The sequence below is a fragment of the Hibiscus syriacus genome, unplaced genomic scaffold, assembly GCF_006381635.1.
Source record: "Hibiscus syriacus cultivar Baekdansim isolate YM2019G1 unplaced genomic scaffold, ASM638163v2 tig00110384_pilon, whole genome shotgun sequence".
Classification (NCBI taxonomy): domain Eukaryota; kingdom Viridiplantae; phylum Streptophyta; class Magnoliopsida; order Malvales; family Malvaceae; genus Hibiscus; species Hibiscus syriacus.
The window spans coordinates 8,157,442-8,171,510 of NW_024062715.1; the positions used below are offsets into that span (position 1 = coordinate 8,157,442).

Here is a 14,069-nt window from a genome sequence, read left to right on the forward strand (position 1 = left end):
GAGGTGCAGGACAACATGGCTTCGCTGTGGGATTGGTACTCAAGTCAAATGGATAAGTAAATAATAAAGACTAGACTTTTTTGTAATATTTTGGAGTGGTGATTTCGTAATAATTGTGAGATATCATATATGATTGAAGTTCTATCAAAATTGCATGGGTTGACTTGTTTCTACAAGGTCAATAAAATACCGAACCCACTAACATCAACTACTCATAGTCATTGGCTTCTTCTACCTCTAGTCAAACAAATTTGCAGGTCAGTTTACCTATTTTTTTCTTTCCTCTGTTCTCATCCATTTATTATTCGTGACTTGGTAAGCTATGGTTTTGATTTCTATGTTTGTGATAGGTTTGAATGGATTATCTTTATCGTTGCTCAAGGTTACTATCTGTTTTGAATCTTGAATCATCATAACCTTAAATCATGTGTTTATTTTTTTTTTATTTTTAATTATTCTCGTGAATAAATAATTTTAAATATTCTTTGGCAAATAGAATTAAATACTATTAAATCGTACTTATCGTGTTGTTTTTGCATTTGTTAAACATAAATAATAACATATGGAATCCAAAATCATGTTAATCAATTGGATATCAAAATTAAGCTGAAGGGGACAGAAATACTATCAAAAAATAAGGGGGAGATGGGATAGATTATACAGAGATGGCAACACCTCCACAGTAGGGGTGCACAAAAAATCCGAATATCCGAATATCCGAAAAAAATATCCGAAACCGGTTTTGGGAAAAACCGGTTTTTTTTTAACCGGATCGGATTTTTTTAAACCGGTTATTTTAACCGGTTTGGAGAAAAAAAACCTAGACCGGTTTTTTTACCGGATAAAAAACCGGTTTGAAAAAAACCGTTAAAAAACCGGTTTTTATCCGAAAAAAAAACCGGTCTGGGTTTAAAAAACTAGCCGTTAATATAGCCGTTTGTGAGCGTTTTTGACCGTTTTTTTCTTTAAAAAATTACCATTTTACCACCCTAAACATGTATAAATAGGTTGGGGATGTATTTGGTTGATTACAACTTTCTCAAATCTTATTACACAACACTTAAACATCTCTCAAATCTTAGTTTTGTAATTTTTTATTCATCATGAGTAACACTGCTGAATCTTCCGTCGGGGGAAACCTTGAAGTCGTGAGAGTGATCGAACACACTCGAAACAAAGATATTTGGGATCACTACGATTTATGTGAGATGTCAAATGGCTCGAGGAGGGCGCGTTGTAAACTTTGTCTAAAGTTTCTTGCATCGGAAGGAAACACAACGTTGAAGAACCATTTGACAAAATCATGCAAGGCACTTCGCTCAAGATCGGATCCTAGTCAATCGAATCTTACACCGCAAGGTGGTGTTTTTGTTTACGACAACGAAAAATTACGAGAAGCGTTTACAAAGTTCGTGATTACAAAAGCATTGCCGTTCGACCACTTTGATGATGAAGATTTCACGACAACAATTCAACAACTAATGCAACCACGTTATACTCAAGTAAGTCGTACTACCCTTAGAAGAGATGCTATAAAAATGTGGCGTACGGCGAGGGAAAAAATGATTTTAGGATTCCAAGAACACCGTTATGGTGTGTCGCTTACATGTGACGTTTGGAGTTCCCCTCATAATACCGGAAATTCTTTTTTAGCCGTTACGTCACATTGGTTAGATCAAGATAATTGGCAAATGATGAAAAGAACAATCGCGTTTGAATTATTCGGTGAGCCGCATACCGGTGCTAATTTATTTACACTTTTAAAACGGGTAATTTGTCTTTATAAATTAGAAAATAAAGTTTTTTCTATATCTTTTGATAATGCATCGAATAATACAAACGCGGTTCCAAGATTGAAAATATTACTTTCACCGATTTTAGACGGTGCGTTTTTTCATACCCGTTGCGTTGCACACATAATTAATTTATCCGTGCAAGCCGGTTTGGAGGTTATTGAGCCAATTAGATTAGAATTTAAAACAATGATAAAATCGATTCTTTGTAACAACAACAAAAGACTAAATGATTATAAACGATTTTGTAAGTCTGTTAATAAAAAGTTTTGGGTCCTAATTTGGATTGTCCAACTCGTTGGAACTCAACTTGGATGATGATGCATACTGCCTTAAGGCAAAGGGAAACATTGCAAACATTTCACGATCGGCTTTTCGAGAGGGGTCATGTCCCAAACATTTATCCGGATTCGAGTTGGGAAACTATAGCCAAAATAACCGATTTGCTTGAGGTTTTTAAAAATGCAACAACTTTTTTATCCGGTGTTTATTACCCTACTAGCCCGTTGGTTCTTAATCAAATATTTTTGTTGGCTACCCGACTAAATGACTTTGAATTTGAAACCGAAGTTTTTCAAGAAATTGGCTTTGCAATGAAGGAAAAACTTTTAAAATATTTTAAGGAGATTCCCCCCATTTTTACTTGTGCCGCCGCTTTAAACCCAACGTTAAATGTTGGTGGGGTTGAAACACTAATTGAACAAATTGCGTTTGCTTTTAATCTAACCGATGATGAACCCAACTTTGTCCAAAACCAAATAAATTATTTTAACAAATGTTTTCGAGACATGTTTGCAATTTATTTAAATAAATATGGATCAAGTAGTGTAATACACGATCAAATGAGAATGAATGCGGAATCATCTAGTAGACGTCCAAGTAACATAAATTTGAATCTTTTTAACACTCTTGTAAATTCCCAATCCAAACGATCACGTACTACCACCCCAAGTAGCGAGTTGGGAAATTATATGTCATGCGATTTTCTATCAAAAATGACATTTGAAGAGTTTGAAAGTTTGGATATTTTGGCTTGGTGGAAAGAAAAGGAAGCACAATTTCCGATTCTAGCCGCCATGGCCCGTGATTTACTAACCGTCCAAGCTTCTACGGTAGCTTCGGAATCCGCTTTTTCTGTTAGTGGCAGGGTTATATCGCAACGGAGATCAAGACTAAGTCCCGAGTCGGTGGAAGTATGCATTTGTTTAAAGGATTATTTGGATGGAGCGGCTCGTAAGCAACATATCACCACCCTAGAAGATGCAATTGATGCCGATTTGGAAGCAACTTACACATTGAAGAAGTCGAACTTGGAATATCCCCTCCAAACGAAGAAGGCGAAGATGATGAAGAAGAGATGGCAATGTAGTTTATTTTATAACTTTATTTCAATTATCGTAAACTTTGTTTCAATTATCGAACTTGAAGTTTTTAAGTATTTGAATTTATCGAACTTGGAAGTTTTTAAGTATTTGAATTTATCAAACTTGGAAGTATTTAAGTATTTCAATTATGTTGAGTTAATTAAGTATTTCAATTAAGTATTTGAATTTATCGAACTTGAGGTTTGATGCTTTCTCTTTGATTCTCTCTTGATTCTAGTTGCTTGATGTTTCTTGTCTTTGATCAATGACTTCTAAGCTTGCTTAAATACACCTTGAATCACTTCTGAACGTTAGTGATAATTAATGAAGATAATATAGCCGTTTAAGTGTGAAAACATTTAATAAAAATGCTTAGAGCGTGGGGGAATCGGTACCCTCTCATAGGGAATCGGTTCCCTAAGTGTAAAATTCAAATATTTCGACCGTTGAATAGGGGGGAATCGGTACCCCTATGGGGGAATCGGTTCCCTCCGAGCATTCTGGAAATCTCGGAGCCAAACCATTCAATGAGGAATCGGTACCCCATTGGGGGGAATCGGTTCCCTATGAGCAATCTGGAATATTAAAATCGGTTTTTTATAACCGGTTTTTTAAAAAAACCGGTTTTTTTAAAACCGAAACCGGTTACACCGGTTAGGATATCCGGCCCTCCAAACCGGTTAGAAACCGAACCGGTTATTTTATAAACCGGTTTTGTTTCTATGGGAAAAAACCGGATCGGATAAAAACCGATCCGGATCGGATTGAAATCCGAATTATGTGCAACCCTACTCCACAGGCAAAGCTTTGTATTGCTTTCTGCCTGAAGTTTGCGGATGAGGGATGATGATCACTTGCTTTTAGCAGACACCTGAAAACTAGCCGATAAGCAGTACAAAAGTTCCAAAACTTTTTTTTGAAGCATAGAACAAATTATCAAAGGTCTTTTATTGTCTTCCCGTGAAGTATTTGATGAATAAGCCCGGAGAGTTTCTTAACTTATTTAATTTCTCAATTCCTCAAAGATTATTTTTTTCAATATGCATAATGAAGGGTTTTATTTTCTTTTATTCAGATGGTAATTGATCTTTACAAAGTACTTTGAGGCAGCATCCTTCTGAATCAACCAGTAAACTTTTGTAGAATCATGCTTCGCATTTCAGCCAAAATGCACCAGTCTGTTCCTAAGGAAAGCGGGTCAAGCTTGACTGAGCTATGAAAGGAAGTATGGGCACAAAAGAGATTCATTTAACGGATGATAAAAATAATGTGTCTGAGTTGCCAAGATGTCCAAACTGTTCTTCACTGATATTTGCAAGGGAATTATGAGCTGACAGATATTCCTCCCCTATTCTTTCAGCGCATGGCCCTTATCCAAGAATTGGATTTGTCTCGTACTAGCAACAAATCTTTGCCAAATCTCTCCCCAAGTTGGTTGCACTAAAAAACTCTTGTTACAGAGTTGTGATCTCTTCATGGAACTATCACCTCAAGTTGGGAAACTCAAAAATCTTGAGGAGCTTGATCTTGACGAGACTCAGATCATCAATTTACCTATTGAGACGGAAAACTACTCAAGTTAAGAAAGCTGAAAGTTTCATTCTATCATTTATCTGGAAAAAAGAAGCCGACGTCAACATTTTGATTCACCCTAAGACAATATCAACTCTCTCACAACTTTCTGAGTTAAGAATTGATGTGGATCCTGCAGACAAGAGGTGGGATGATTCTGTGGAAGCTGTTGTGAAGGAAGCATGCAACTCAAAAGCATTGAAAACTCTTAGCTTGTACCTGCCAAAATTCCAGCTTTTAGAGAATACATCATTGGGACAAATGCTTGAAGTTTTGAATGGCGAAAACATCCCGATTGAAATAAAAGGGGTACTGAAATATTCTACTTCATTTTTCCTGGACCTCCATGCAACCGCTGTGACGCTATCTGAATTCAGAATCGAGAATATGAAGGGGCTAAAATTTTGCTTGTTGGCAGAATGTAAAGAAATGGAAACACTTAATGATGGAAATATGCATTGTGAAAGAAATGAAGATGATCAATCTGAATCTCACCCTGGTTCTGTACAATGTGTGCTTGATTCCCTAGTATTTGAGCATTTATTACACGGAGAATTTGCAGAGTATTTGGAGAGGACCAAATCGTTTTGAATGTATGTCCAAGTTGAAATTCCTAGCGAAGCATACATGCCCCCAGCTGAGTAAAATTTTCGGTTATACTTTGCTTGAAAATTTTGTCAACTTGGAGGGGATAATTCTTGACGACTGCCCCCTAGTCACAAGCCTTATAAGTCACTCAGCCGTCAAGCCAGTGATATTAGATAAAATATTTCTGCCAAGTTTGAAAAGAGTGCTTCTTCTTTACCTTCCTGAACTGGTCAGCATTTCAAATAGCCTATTGATAGCACCAAAGTTAGAATCCCGAAGCTTACAAGTATATCAAAAGTGGAATTGTCAAGCAAAACTTTGAAGATAATCAAAGGAGAATGTCAGTGGTGGGAGGACATGAATTGGAGTGAGACAGAGTGGGGAAATCAACCAGATTATCTGATGCGCATCTTTTCCCCTATCGATAACGATAAAGATGTGATAACACAATTGATAGAAGATGGATATCTACTTGAAGAAACCATACACAATGAAGGCCAACAACTAAGTAATATATTTTTTCATCGTTTTCCCCCTTTTCATTAATCATGTAATTTATTAACATGTGCGTGAAATGTGCTCCATTACTTTCATTGGTAGGAGGAGCTGTGCTCCAATAAGACCTTTCAGTTGGCAGTCTAACTGAGCAACCATAACTGGACAATTATTGCATTCCTTGCGAAAATATTATTAAACAATAAGTCAATAGCTTTCTCGTGATTGTGTCTAACAGCCTCCTAGTTATTAAATGAAAATGTGCTAGGATCTCCCCATGTATATATATTATGGATGAAATAGTATGAGAAATTGCACCCTCATTAGAAAAGGCTTGTTAATGACTGATGAGAAGTGATGATTTGAACATTGCTCATTTGAACATTGGTAGGTGATGAAAAGTTGATTGAAGTTTCACCACAAGATCATAAAAGCCAGTGCTCGGGTATTTTTTCTTCGCAACTTTATGAATCTACTCTTCGATTTTTTGTTTCTTTGACTCCTTTAGGCAATTGTGGTTAATAACTGTTAGATTATACAGAAGAGAAAATCATGGGAACAAATGTAAGAGAGTGTCCTTCGGCATGCGTAGTTCCATCCAATCCATTATCAAGGGCTTCCCATGTAAGTATATATCAATTCACAAGCAACCAAAACCAACGTATATAGTTTTTTTTTTAAAGAGAAAATAATCTCAGTGACCGAAAATACCTTATAATATACGATTTTGACCAACTTTTTTTTGATTTGCCAAAATGACCAACAAAATCGCAATGCGATCTCCAGTATCGCAAATCAGTTTCCAGATTCGCAACGCGATTTTGACTATCACATTGCGATTTTCCAAATTCGCGTTGTGATTTTGTAAAATCGCAATGCGAATATGTAAATTCTGACTATCGCAACGCGATAATACATAATCGCAACGCGATAATACATAATCGCAACGCGATTCTGACAATCGCAACGCGATTCTGACTATCGCAACGAGATAATACAAAATCGCAATACGATTTTCAAAGCGCCATTAGTATCGCAACACGTATTTTATTTTCAAATTCCAAACACGAATATTATTACATCCCGTAATCGCAACTCTTAACCTAAAACCCTAAATCACAACTCAGTTCCATCTCCATTCTCACTCTCTACGGTGACATCCGTCCCCATCTCCGACGAAATCCATCCCCATCTCCGACGAAATCCGTCCCCATCTCTGGCGAAATCCGTCTATCTCCATCTCTCAGAGCCACCCTCACAATCATTCACGATCAGAAATGGAAAATCAACCAAATCAACCACCGAGGGTTAGTTTTTTTAATTATTTTTATTTTGAAATTTTTGCATTATTATTAGGTTTTTCATATTGAAATTGATGATAAGTTTACTGGTAATTTCAATAATAGATTAACCATTTCACTTAGATTGCTTATTAAATTCATTCGATTGCTGCCAATACTGCTAAACTGTTTAGTCTTTAACTCTGTAAAGTTAGTATTTGTCTTTGTTTTGTCTTTTGGTTGAAGTAATGCAATTCATTCAAGTTTCAATTTTAGACAATGACTATTTGAAACCGAGGATCGCAACGCGAAATGAAAATCGCAACGATAGTCAAATTCGCGTTGCGATAGTAATTTTCGTGTTGATAGTAATTTTCGTGTTGCGATTTTCATTTCTCGTTGCGATAGTCAAATTCACGTTGCGATAGTCATTTTTCGTGTTGCGATTTTAAGTTTCAGAAACTATTATTCTTCTGCAAATTGAAACTTGAATGAATTGCATTACTTCAACCAAAAAACAAAGACAAATACGGAATTCACAGTGTTGTAAATTTAAGTTTGAAGAATAAACTACTACTCGTTATGTTTATTATTGTTTTTGGTATATCTTCACAGTGTAGTTTTTAATCTAACTTGGTATAAACATACTGTTTTTGTAGAACTTTTTTTCGGCTCAATTGACCTTAAGTAATAAAATAAGCCTAGTCACTACAATTGCGTCGAAGCTTTCACCTGTACAAAGAATATTGTTTGAGGATACTTGCTTCGGGCCATGGCTGAAAGTACAACATCCGGGTGGAGATGCTATGTTGACCCATTTGTGGCTTCAGACCATGACTAGCGATCTACCCGAGAGTATAAAACGTGGTAATGAAGAGATATGGTTTCATTTTCCACCGGCGTATACGTGTTTTGGGCGGGAGGAGTTTTGCTTAATCACTGGTCTACGCTTCGGACACGATGATGTAGGTCGATACACTAGTCATATTACCCACCCATCATGGTTATCCCGGGTTTTTCCTGAGCTGTCAATGGAGAAGCCGAATTTACACGTCGACGACTTGACGAGATTATTGAATAAGAAAGATGGTTTTACTCGGATGGATGACGTCGATGTTGTCCGAGTATGCCTTTTAATACTTTTGCATGCCGACTTTTTAGGCAGAGAGGCCAGACAACCTATTCCTAAGGACCTAATATTATTGGAAGAGGACCTAAATGCATGGAACCTGTTTCCGTAGGGTTCGTATCTATGGAAAGCTACCTGGAATAAGTTGTCGTCTGCCTTTGATGACCGCAAAAGTTTGCGTGGCGATGGTTCCAAATACACTTTGTCGGGTTTTATTTGGGCCTTTAAGGTAAGAATTTCTATATAATGTTTCCAAAATTATAATTAATTATTTAACAATTACTAATGTTTGTGTATTATATTGTTTTTGTAGATTTGGATATTTGAGGCTTTTCCCGACATGCAGACATATGTATTAAAAACTTCAAATGATATTCCTAGAGCTATTTCCTGGAAGAGGAAACGGCGGCTGTTGATTTGGGAAGAGTTACTACGGTATACGACAATAAATGATGTAAGTTAGCACAAATACTACCATATATATAAACAAGTTATTACTAGTACACGTTTAACTTTGTTTGAGCTTTTATATTGTTAGGAGGCCAACACTCCATTACAGAGGCTGACACCCACGGAGACTGAGCTTGCCATTGATTGGTGGCAAGCTAGTAAGCGTTTTTTTGATGGCGCGGATGATGAGCAGCCTCCACTTCGAGAGCCATCACCTCACCCAAAGCCATCACCTGATCGACCACATTATATACCTCTACAACGAGAGCCATCACCTATTTCGTCACATCATCGAGCCTTTTCTCCACCACCACCTCATGATAGGCGACCGGCAAAGATGCCACGACATTTATCTCCCTGTTCTCCACCTCCACGGGATGAGTTAGGGGAGTTACGTGATGAGGTCAATGCCTTGCGTGAGGAGATCGGTACTTTATGCGATGACAATGGTGCATGGCGTGACGAGGTTTCTACTTTACGTGGTGAGGTAGCGGCTCTACGTGAGATGGTAGCATCGTTGCAGAATGAGGTTCATACTCTACGCAACGAGGTAAGTTTAAGATCTTTCATATTTAACTTGATTTACTCGTAATTTCACTTAGATTAACCATTTTACTTAGATTGCTTAGTAAATTCATTCGGTTGCTGCCAATACTGCTAAACAGTTCTAAAATAACCCTGTGAAGTTAGTATTTGTCTTTGTTTTGTCTTTTGGTTGAAGTAATGCAATTCATTCAAGTTTCAATTTGCAGAAGAAGAATAGTCGCAACACGAAATTTAAATCGCAACGTGAAAATGACTATCGCAACGGGATAATCGCAATGCGAAATAAAAATCGCAACGTGAAAATCGCAATGCGAAAATGACTATCGCAACGCGAATTTAGTTTTCGCGTTGCGATTTTTATTTCGCATTGTGATTATCTCATTGCGATAGTCAAATTCGCGTTGCGATATTCATTTCCGCGTTGCGATAGTCATTTTCGCGTTGCGATTTAAGTTTTGTGTTGCGATTTTAAGTTTCAGAAACTATTCTTCTTCTGCAAATTGAAACTTGAATGGATTGGATTACTTCAACCAAAAGACAAAGACAAATACTAACTTCACAGTGTTGCAAATTTAAGTTTCAAGAATAAACTACTACTCTTTATGTTGTCCTTGAACATGCACTAAACCTATATGTTGTCCTTTTAAATGTTTATAAGTGCTTACTTCCGGAATGTTATCTGATGCATTTTGTGAACTATGATAGAATAATGACTTGGGTGAATACCGTGCAAGTTTGAAACATATTTGTCTTTGTTTTCACTATTTAATATCATGTCTGTTTATTTACTGATTTATGTATTAATAATTATTTTTAGCGGCCCGATAAGGTGGATGCTTTACGTCGGGTTTTTCTTGCACGACGGGGTTCACGCATCAGACGACGTGCACGTGCCATTACGCCTCCGTTCACCCCAATAGTGCGAAGACTCCGTAAGAAGAAGCCCGACTCACATGTCATCGTTCAAGAGGCCTCTCCTATCGTTCAAGAGGCCCCTATCATCCCTTAAGAGTCCCCTCCCACCGTTCAAGAGGCCTCTGTCATCGTTGAAGAGGTCCCTCCCAACATTCTAGAGCTCGATTCACACAGCGTAATATATCGAATTATCAAGAAACCCCCTCACGTGCCGGACATGATGGATGACTGTTGGCTTTCGTATAAGTTACCGGCCAGTACCATTCCGGCAGATGAAGTGGAGAGGAAACAACTACCGGAAACAATTCTGGATAATACCCTTTGGGCTAAGTCCACAGTTGATTTTTATCTACATGAGCGGAGCCAAGGGTTTTACGCTGACATATACAAACTCAACGATGATATGCATTTGTTGATTGAACGGTCTTGGTGGGGTGTGTTATTAGGGGTTGAAGACAAAGGCTATTTCGATGGGGGGTAAGTCTTATATTTCTTCTTATATTTCATTTGATTAATTTTTTTAAATTTATGTAATTCACTAATATATGTCATTTTTTGTAAAACAGCATATTGATGCATGGGTGTCACGTCTTCTAATAGTAAGGAAATTGAAGAAAAATAAAAAAAATACGCGATATACAATTATGCAGACGTCTTTTCACGTAGTTCACTTGAAGAATCAACGACAGGAATCATATGTGTTGGCTAATGGACAAGCTAAACTTTATCCTGCATGGTGGGAGGTCGATAAGGTTAGTATTTATTTGTTTAAATATTTTAAAGGTGTTCATAAATAACTGCGCAATTTGAATTATTACTTATGATTGCAGGTGTTTATTCCTGTTTTGGAACGTACTCATTGGCTTCTCGTCGAGCTTCAGCTCCCATCCCTAAAGACAATAGTATATGACAGCATGATAAATTACATATCATTGTCTGATTTGAGAGATATTATTAAGAGATGGAGCTCTCATTTGGCTAAATTCTTGGATGCGATTAATTATTGGACTTATTCTGGAAACAAGAAGCCAAAGAAGTTTAATGTTACAGTTATCAGAGACGAGACCGCGCCACAACAAACGCAGGAAGCCAGAGGGGATTGTGGTCCTCTCGTATGCATGTGCTTGGAGCGTTTGACGACAGGAAGTACACAGTTTCTACCTCCCACCGATAGAGATAGAGGTGCAGTAGGCTTGTGGTTTCGGCATTTTATGGCTAGAGCGATATATGCGAGACGTTGCCTACTTGCATCCGCGTTATGAAAGTGTCCATAAAAAATTTGTAAGTCAAATGCAAGTGTTGTTAAGTACCTATAATTCAATAATAATTTGTTGTTTGTTGGTTTTAGATGTGTAGAAAGTGTTGTTTGAGCAAATGTTTGGTTTCTGCAGGTTAATCCTAAAGTGAGCTGCGTGAAATTGATGTATGGGTGCATAATCAACTGTCTAAGGTACACTTTTTTTTATTGTTTAATTGATTCTTAAAAGTCTGATTTGTTTAATTGATGAGGAAAAAATAAGAATTATTAGCAATTTTTGCTTGTTTAATTGATTTGTAAAAATTGATTTGTAAAAGTTGATTTATTTAATATTGATGTGTAAATAATTCTTATTTGTGCTTGTTTAATTGATTAAAATGTAAAAGTTGATTTGTTTTTTTCAATATGTATCATATTGAAGGCAAAAGACCTGTTGAAGGTACACTTTCGCAACGCTAAACTAAAAATCGCAATGCGAAAGCCAAAATCGCAACGCGAAAGTCAATTTGCATTGCGATAGTCTAATACGCTTTGTGATTTTCTCGTTGCGATAGTCGAATACCCGTTGCGATAATCAAATACACGTTGCGATAGTCAAATTCGCGTTGCGATAGTCAAATTCGCGTTGCGATAGTCAAATTCGCGTTGCGATAATCAAATTCGCGTTGCGATATTCAAATGAATGTGTAATAAGTGATAACAACTGAACAGATAATAGCAATGTTCAAACTCAAGTTACTAATACATGCCTAACTGAAAATGTTAAAAGTTTACATATAAAATACACATAATACAACGTTTGCATTTAAAAATCACCTAAGTTAATAGTCCCAAAAGGTGAAGCCGGTTGTGATTGGGATTTTGATTGCGATTTTGATTGCCTTTTTCTTGACACTATATGAGCTTTGGATTTTGATGAGGATCCATATTTTGGTTGAGGAAAAGATGGTTGTAATGGCATTGGTGATCCACATGTCAACCTTGTATAACCACTTTCCTTGTACCGACTATATGTCGATCTCTTCTTCTCTTCACCTTTAGACGGTATACGATCGTGACTTTTTGGTCGGCCAGGTAGCCTTCTATCCATGGCTGGTGGCAAAACTGTTTGTAAGTCATCTGGTATGTCCCACTCAGAAGGATGTGGAATAGGGTAGATAATCTCGGCATAAGTCTGTCGATATACTTCTGTAGTGTAGCAATCCATAGCGTATGCGCTTGAATCATCTTGGTTTAGATGAAGAACAACTTTTATAACATGGCCACACGGATAACCAGATGTTTGCCATTTCATACAACTACACGTCTTTGCATTTAGATCGACAAGCCCATTTAAGTTATTATCCAGTACTTCAAACAAAGTGTTTGAACATGGTTCAACTCTCCATGACGTTGACTTCACAACACTTTTCGTTATCTTTTTTTCAGTCCATGGTGTAACACGATGTTCCAATGTTCCTGTAAATTTAAATAAATAATACTTAGTAAAATATATGATAAGTTACGAATTTAAAGAAATAATACCCGCATGGTTTCTTTTCTTGTAGTACCACTGTTGAATAGAGGCTCGAAAAAACTCCATTAACATAGTAATGGGTAATTTCCGGGAATGACGACTTACAGCGTTGATTGATTCTGCACTATTAGACGTCATGAAACCATATCTTACTCCAAGTTGATGTACTCTTGACCATCTTTCAAACCCGACATCTTCTAGTATTTGAGCACACTGAGGAAAAACACGTCTTAAACAATTTATATGCTTATTAAAATTCACTTCCCGATAAGCTTTTACAGCCTTCCAGTATGTCCATTTGTGATTTTTTATACCAACAGGCCTTGATTTTAGATTTCTATACAAATGAACACCACAAAGTCCATGAAAAGCATCTGGGAAACACCTTCTAACAGCGTTGTCAATTGAGTTTGCCCTATCGGATATGATTGTCAGATTGCTAATAGGACCTATGCAATCCCTAAGATGCCCCATAAACCATGTCCATGAATCAGAGATTTCAGATTTGCCAACCCCGTAAGCTATTGGCAGTATCCCATTGTTAGCATCTATGGCTACTACTAATAAGTTTACTCCAAGGTATCGACCTTTTAAATGTGCTCTGTCAACTATAATAACTGGGCTCATGCAAGTAATAAATGAACGAATCTACAAAATCATATACACAAGAAATATAATTATTTAAATGTGAAATGCATGTAACTAACAAAAATGAGTCAACAAAATTATATTGATTTACTAACCGCAGCACCAATGGTGATAAACAACAACTCAAAGCATCCATCTCTATCTGTTTTGATATGAGTTACCGACCAGGATTTTTCAGCTTTAAATTGTGACAATAAGCCGACAGTTGGGCAAACGATGCTTCTGGTGACCCCCTCAACAATTCCAAGGCATAACATTTGGCTCTCCAAGCTTGAGAATATGAGATACTAATCTTGAACTGAGCATTCATGTCAGTCATAATTTCATGTCCCCGATATACCCTGCCATTCAAAAACATTAACTCAGCCAGAAAACCACCCAACACCTTTTTGTTTGTATGTCTATGGTGAGGAAAAACTTGGGTTCTTGAACATGTATGTTTATCAATAAAAGTCCTAACTTGAAACATTTCGTAATCTTTTATCCTCTTTGCAATCATACGCCACGTATAGTTT

At 37.0% G+C, this 14,069-nt stretch overlaps 2 long non-coding RNA genes across 2 annotated transcripts; both read left to right on the top strand.

Moving 5' to 3' along the window:
• Positions 1–224: 224 nt before the first annotated feature.
• Positions 225–4,455, top strand: LOC120122028. The gene is made up of 3 exons (XR_005516038.1): positions 225–257; positions 4,233–4,235; positions 4,321–4,455. It is a non-coding gene; the product is annotated as an uncharacterized LOC120122028 (long non-coding RNA).
• Positions 4,456–5,815: 1,360 nt separating this feature from the next.
• On the top strand, positions 5,816–6,437 carry LOC120122027. Its single transcript, XR_005516037.1, has 3 exons — positions 5,816–5,825; positions 6,204–6,257; positions 6,354–6,437. It is a non-coding gene; the product is annotated as an uncharacterized LOC120122027 (long non-coding RNA).
• The last annotated feature ends 7,632 nt before the right edge of the window (positions 6,438–14,069 follow it).